This window comes from Vidua chalybeata, chromosome 1 (genome assembly GCF_026979565.1).
Source record: "Vidua chalybeata isolate OUT-0048 chromosome 1, bVidCha1 merged haplotype, whole genome shotgun sequence".
Lineage (NCBI taxonomy): Eukaryota > Metazoa > Chordata > Aves > Passeriformes > Viduidae > Vidua > Vidua chalybeata.
The window spans coordinates 56,021,915-56,029,452 of record NC_071530.1 but is presented as its reverse complement, the minus strand read 5'-3'; the positions used below and the strand labels follow the sequence as shown (position 1 = coordinate 56,029,452).

Below are 7,538 nucleotides of genomic sequence, written 5' to 3'. Positions count from 1 at the left end.
GACACTCATTCAAGATGATGGAGTGCCGCAGGCAGCCCGTGGGAGGAGAGATGCTGTGTCAAATACGTGGAGGCAGCAGCCAAAATCACCCCCGCATTGGCGCCCGGGACTTCATCCAGTACACCCACCAGATTCTGGAATCATAGCAGCGCCAAAAACAAGAAAAGAAGCTGGCAGTACTGCCGCAAACGCCCAGGGCTGTAGACTGCCACATGCTGTCGTGTTCACAGTGGGGACTCGAGAAATCTGGGATACACCGAGGCAGACAGTGCCGCAGCCAGTGACCAAAGAGCTGGGGAGCCCTACTGGACACAGACAGCTGTGGGGACCTGCAGAGTGGAGTGGAGGTGCTATGCAGCCTCAGCTGAAGCCAGACTGCAGGAGGTGGCTGGGCCCTGCAGGGAGGGAGGTGCCACGATGAGCACATGGCAGGGGGAGCACGGCTAGAAAGGGAGACAGTCATTGTTATGAATATGAAATTGCTTATTTCTTAAAGGTTATAGAGTGTTACCTAATGGCCTATTGTTAATCAATTGCCTGTTGTTCATCCCCCGTTAACTATCTCTTGTTCCTCCCCTGTTAATTACTTGTTGTTCATCCCCTGTTAGAAATCCCTCCCTGTCGGGTTGGGTCTCACCCCTGCTGCTTCCTAGAAAATGGCACCCAGGACTGTGAGGAGGAAGTGACATCAGAGGCAATATGCAAATGCAGAAACACACCAAATCCAGCACCAAAAACCCCCTAAAACAGCGAGCGACAATGAAATTGAAAGACCTAAATGTAGTAAAAGTTCAGCTCTGGGGGCTCCCTGGGTTCCCAGCCAGTCCGGGGAATGATCCTCGGCTGACCGGTCCGCAGGGAGGGGTAGGTGAAACCCGAATAGCTCCACCAGATAAAGACGAGATGTCTCCCGAGCAGTAGGATCCGAGAGGTTTATTGTAGGAGAAAGAAGGAGTGGGAGGAGTAGGCGAGGAACAGCAACACTCTTGGAGGGTAACTAGCTCCGAGAGCCCAGAACAAAGGCGGGACCGAGAACATAAGGGCAGGGGAGTAGGAGTGGCTAGGGTACATAGCAACCAATGGTTAAGGGGCAAAAGGGAGGAGACAGGATGGGGTGACATACAATGAACCAATTGGGATACAGGAGAGGAGTGGCATTCTAACAAGGTCCAATGGGGTTAACAGAACAGGGGAACTTTCTAGAACCGGGGAGTGTGTTAACCTTTGACGGGCAGCTTCAACTGGGGAGGGGAGCAACATGTGATTGACAACTTTTATCTATATTGAAGCTGCCTCACAAGGGAGGGCGGGGACCCCTCCCACACCTAAACAACTGCAAAGGGTGAGCAACTAGTTCTAGTGTCCGCAGGAACCTTTTTAATTTCTCACTCTAACCACCAGAAATGTCAGCTGGAATGAGGACCCAAGCTACAACTCAGACTTTGGAATCCTGCTGCTCCCGTGAGGACAGAATCCTCGGCTCTGCCTGTGTGCAAAGTGGACAGAGCTGCACTCCTCCTCCTCTGTGCCACTCCGGGAAGCAGTGGCGGCATGTGTACAACCCGTTGGGCCCCCACCTGAGCTGGTCACTTTTTAATAAAGACATTTTAAAGGAGCATGATCTCCTGCCTGTTCTTGCCAGTCATTGTTTGGGCTCCCCAGCCCTACATTGCCAGTGTGCCACCATGTTGGGGCTGGAGCTCCCCACCTCGACAAGCACCAGAAGCCCCTTCAGCACCCAGCTGTGCAGCATCCAGGGTCACCCCTACCATGCCTGTGGGACCCAACAAACACACCTGCAGTGATGCTGCCCTTCCTGGGAAACCCAGAAGAGTGCTGAGTCACAGAGACCAAGCGACTCCCAAACCTAGGGGCTTCAGCAGAAACCCACCAAACCCTAGAGCTGTCCCAGTGCTGTGCCCCATGCACAGCCCACGGTTCCCTGGTGCTGGCAACCCTGGCAACAATGCAAAAACTCCAGAGCCCAAAAAAACACTCTGAACCAACCCTGATTGCACTGAGAGTCACCACCCATCCTGGGGGGAGGGGGGTTTCCTGAGCACCTTTCCCCTGCCCCAGGGCCAGGCATGGGAGAAGCCCATACAGTGGTGAGGGTAGGGGGGAGGAGGTGTGCAGGGGCGTGGTACCCTAGGGGCCTCTTCTACAGCAGCCAAAAGGCTCTCGTGTCCTGCAGACCTTCATGAACTAACACTAAAACCTAGCTAGACAAGTAACCACTTCCCTAATCTAGAAAAAGTTAGCACTGACATAAAAACCCTAACCCTCTCTCATCTTAAAGCAAAATACTAAAAGTGCATAAACTCTTCTGTTAAACACGCTTTCCTTAAAATATAATAATTGGGAGAAACAATAGTTTACTTTTTAAAATTTTAAAGGTTTATTAAATCTTAACAAAAAAATACAACAAAAGGACTAAATAAGGAAACATAACAGCACTGGGAGCCTTCCCCTGTGGCTGCCTGCCACATGGCTAACCCACAAAATGGCTGTTTGCCTTTTATACCCCTGTGGGGGGGGTTGCATCAGGCAACCCTGGCCCCTCCCAAATTCTGTCAATCAACTCTTCTTTGCTGTTTATTGGTGGAGACTACTTTCTTGCAACTTGATTGGAGGGTCAGATGTTGTCATGCCGTGCACCTCTAGCAACAAACTTTTCCATTCCCAACTGCTCCATACAAGAGGTATATGTACATGCCTTCTTTCTACCTGTCTTAGACAACCCAGGCTGTCCGGTGGCAACAATATGGGGGGGAAGGGGATGATGGGAAGAACAGAGGACATCTAAACAACAAGCCACAATAACATAACTGTACATCAATAAAGCTTTTCTTAATATACACACAATATTCATCCCTTAATTGCGAGAGCCAATCATCTCATTATTTATCTATAACAATAACCTAAAAGTTTGCATGAACTCTACAGCTTTAAATTAACAAGTTTCAGATGCAGAGTTTTTCTAGCTAAGTACTTATCTCTTAACATTTTGTTTACAATGTCTATAAAATCATTTTCAGGCTAAAAATCACTAACTGCTACCTTTTGTATTTGTGCATAGCTGATAAATTCATACCAACTCACCACAACCAAGCATACTAACACAGGTAAAGTGTGCCTTTGACAACCAGAGAAGGGGAATGCATATATTTCCACAGATGTCAATATTCAATGAGTAACAACCCTTTGCACCAGCTATAAACTTTTGGAATAACAATTCACCCGTGATTGCACCTAGACCTCAAAAATCAAGACACTTTAAAAACATTAAATACTACCCCTAACAGCTTTTAATGTTACCTCTGATTGTTTTTAAATTAATTTGTTTGTAATGTTCATTATAAGTTGTAAGTTTCAAGTAATTTACATTACTGCATCTGGTAACATTTTACTTTAATACCTCCTAGACATGACAGTAAAAAACTGATAGAACACACCAGTAACTAGAAAGATTGAGTTTAGTGAAACATTTTACATTTTAAAACAGAAGAGGTGGAATTCTCATACAGCATACAGATGATCTGTGTGCCTCATAAGAAGAGGAGAGGCTTGGCTACAGAGAGCCAGTCCCTGATATGAATGCAAGCAGGTAGCTATTGGTCAATAGTTTGGTGGTAACCAATCAGAGTCGAACACAGAGTCTTTTGAATAGCCTATAAAAAGAGCTGGGTACATGAATAAACTCTCTCAGCTGCATGAAAACCCTGTGTGTCATCACTCTGTTTCCAGCACACAGCAACAGAACCTGTGATCCTATCAACCGCTATAACAAGAATCAGAAGAGGAATTGTATCTACTGGTGATTAACTAAGTCAAATGAAACCAAGCAACTCAAAATAGCTTTCAATGTGCACCAATTCTAGGACTAAGGAGGTTCAAATTTAGCTTTAAATCAGCTTCACATCCTCATCTTTCTTGGGCTTGAACTCTTTTAGACAAAATGCAGAGTCTGGATTCTGGATGCCAACAGAGGACTAATGTCAAAGTTGAGAGTAAATTCATCACAGTACTGAGTGTTTTGGATGAGACAGTTGATTTCCTGACTGACCTGCAGTTGTGGTAAACCGTGTCAGAAGAAAAATGTCCCTTAGGACTTCCCCACTAGTTGCAATGTGTCCCAGGCCCTCCCTTGCCAAGTACCCTTCATCTATATCACCTTTCTTAGAGAAGGGCCTAGGAGACCTCTGAGGGATTTCTGTGACCAGAGTCACAGTTCAAGCAGCTGGGACTAGATGTTTCATATGGGACAGGAAAGATGTAAAGTGGGGTAGAGAATGTAAAGTCCTGACTCTTAATTTTGCAGATCCTTACCTGGTATTTTAACAACATACATAGATTTAGATCCTTTAGGTATTTGTAGCATAAAACAATTCTGTCATCACATCAACTTGTATAATACATGTGTATTATAATAGACAATCCTCAGCTCACATTCAAATAAATAAACATTGACTTAATATAAATTTTTCTCATACCATAGTTAAATCATCTCACTGGTAGTGTGTACAGATGGCTTAATTTTCTGTAAAACACACTAAAGCTCAATTGATTTAGAGGGGACTACTAATCTATTTAAAGTTAAACCCACAATGGATAAATTTTTATCTCAAAAAAGATTTATCTCTTTAATAGACTACCATTTCTTAACTTTCTTAAAAGGGACATAAAAGAATTTGTCATTTAGAATTGCTACTCACTTTAAAAAAAAAACCCAAACAGCTTAATAAAAAATAGCCTCAACCCTGTGGCCATTAAGAAATAAGGCTAACACATGATCTCTCTACCTCTTGATAATCTTTCACTGTGAAATATTTCTGTCAGACAGAACCCAGCACTGAGAAAAAAAGCAAAGCTTAATCTTCTTTCCAAAACTGCTGTATATTTCTATGCTTCCATATTACAGTAGAAGAAAAAAAAAGGAAAAATAATATATAACCAACTGAAGAGAATTACCAGACAACATGTTGCATGAAAGTTTAAAGCTTCCTCATGAAATGAAATTTAACATCTTCAGAACCTGTGCACTGAGTTAATTTTTTATTTTTATTGTTTTTCACCTTTAAAAATGCCAGTTAAGTCAAATTAAGATGTTGTGCAGTTGGCTTCTATAATTACAAGCAATACTTTATGGTAAGCTCAAGCAAAGACAAGGTGTTTGGGAGTTTGGCTTTTGTTTTGTCTTTTTTTCTTTTTTTTTTTTTTTTTTTTGCCCTTTTTTTTCCCCCAGAATAGTAGTTTCTCCAGAGTAGTAGAAACAATTATCATGGTGGTGGATCCCAGCAAATAGAAACATAGCCTGCAGCCATCCTATATTTCATTTTCAGTCCAGCAGTTTTAAAGAGGCTTTTTCTTTTCTAGCAAATGTACAGTAAGTTGAAAACACTCCAGGGTGGGGTATCATAAAGCAGACAGAGGCAAATAAGGCAAAATGAAGGGGAACCTGGTCTGGGTGACTCATTCCTCTCATGCTCAAAGACTTGCAGAGGCAGTAATTTGTTCTATCACTCAGAGTCATGACAATAATATAACCCCAGCCACCGTAACAACTTTATTGCCACACCTGAAATAATTGCAATGGAAGTCCATGAATGACAGACTTGTCATAAAGAACAACCCAGGGATACATGGACAGCATTTTATATATCCAGAATGTGCTGGTTGTTTGCAACTCTATTACCCCCATCTTTTGAAAGAGCACAGTGAAACTGAAAGGGTAAAGGGAATTGTGGCAAGGATGGTCAAGAACAGGATTCAGCTTTTGTATGACACTTTTTTTTGGTAAGAGAAATGACTAAATGACTGGGACTGTTTGACCCTGTCATGGGATGATCATATGGGTATCTAAATAAATCTATGAAACCATGAGTGTCACTGAGATAAAGTGAACTATCTTCTATCTTCTACCTTCTGGAGCAAGAAGCAAGGCATATGAAGCAAAACTAGCAACAGCCAGTTCAAATTTAACTGAAAGAAACACTTCTTCAGAGAAGATGTGGTTATATTGCAGATTTCTGTGTCAAAGAGATGCTAAAAATCTGCATGAGTCAGAATGAGACTGAAAAAATTCAAAGAACAGAAAAATTCAAACAAACAAACAACCAAAAATACCAACTAATAACCAACCATCCGACCAACCAACTCTTGGGGGTTGGGGTTTTTTTTCTTTCCTTTTCTTTCCTTGTTACTTGTGGATTTTTTTTCCATTGAGTTGCTAAGAAGCACTGATGACTAGGTGCTTGAGACAGTGGGGAGCAGAAACTCCTCTGTTTTTTTAGGAATTTCTCCTGGTGAGACAGAGATACTATGGGAATGGGGGGGGGCAGGTAAAAGATGGGGTTGGGGGCAGCTGCTCTCTCTCTCGCTCTTGGGGTGTTGGAAGAAGGCCAAGTGGTTGCTTACTACAGGGAGAATTCACCGGCACCACTGGAGCTCAGCCCTGAGGGACCAATCACTATCTGCTTGTACGGCCCAAGAATCCTGAACTTCGCCTCTCCCGGCCCTGCTCGGAGCCGGGCTGCCACTGTCATGCCTCCCACTGGTTTCTTTGGTACTCCTCTGGATTTTTTCATGCCGTAACCTGCACCCTACTGCCTTGCCGGCATGTGCCCATAGTTCCAGCTACTGCCATGAAACTTCTGATACATCTCACCCACCAGCCCGGGATTTTTGGTCATTCCTGTCGGCTCTGATGGTAACTGCACAAAAGGGGAAAGTGCCTGCAGTCAAGGAGACTGTTACTGGGTCCCTGGTTCTGTTTGTTGTTAATGCCATAGTTATTGTTGTTTCGTTTGCCTTGTTATACATACTAGTAAAGAACTGTTACTCGCATTCCCATATCTTTGCCTGAGAGCCCCTTAATTTCAAATTTACAGTAATTCGGAGGGAGGGGGTTTACATTCTCCATTCCAAGGGAGGCTTCTGCCTTCCTTAGCAGACACCTGTCTTTCAAACCAAGACACCAAAATACTCCCATCCCAAACAAACAGCCCAAACACAACCATATCAGGATCAGGATCATATCAGGATCTCTACAATATTAATGGAACTGAGACAAGGGAATGACTGTCCTAGCATTCTCTTTAAAGCCCTGGCATCTCCAATCTCATACCAGCTGATAAAGAAACTTTTCTGTCTGACCATACAGGAGCCATTCTGGCAGTCACATTTCCACCACCTCAGATCGTCACTTATGGAACCAAATCCCCTTCGAAGCTAGCATCTCCAGTGAGCCAGTGGGTGCACCACTTAACTCCCTACTTACACCATATGCACACTAGACAAGATTTTCTTACTGGCCCTGCCCCAGATGTGTTTTCAGATGTCTGGATCCTTGTCTTAGTTTGAAAGACAAGTGTCTGCAAAAGTTGTGAGCCTCCCTTGGAATGGAAAATATTAACCTCTTCCCTCCAAATTACTATAACTTTGAAATTATGGAGCTTTCAGGCAAAGATATGGGAAAAGGAATAACAGTTCTTTACTAATATATATATGTATAACAAGGAAACCAAACAACCACAATG

The 7,538-nt window shown here is 43.5% G+C and overlaps 1 long non-coding RNA gene across 1 annotated transcript; it reads left to right on the top strand.

The window, feature by feature from the left end:
* Nucleotides 1–670: 670 nt before the first annotated feature.
* On the top strand, nt 671–1,621 carry LOC128799671 (uncharacterized). Its single transcript, XR_008434795.1, has 2 exons — nt 671–864; nt 1,402–1,621. It is a non-coding gene; the product is annotated as an uncharacterized LOC128799671 (long non-coding RNA).
* The last annotated feature ends 5,917 nt before the right edge of the window (nt 1,622–7,538 follow it).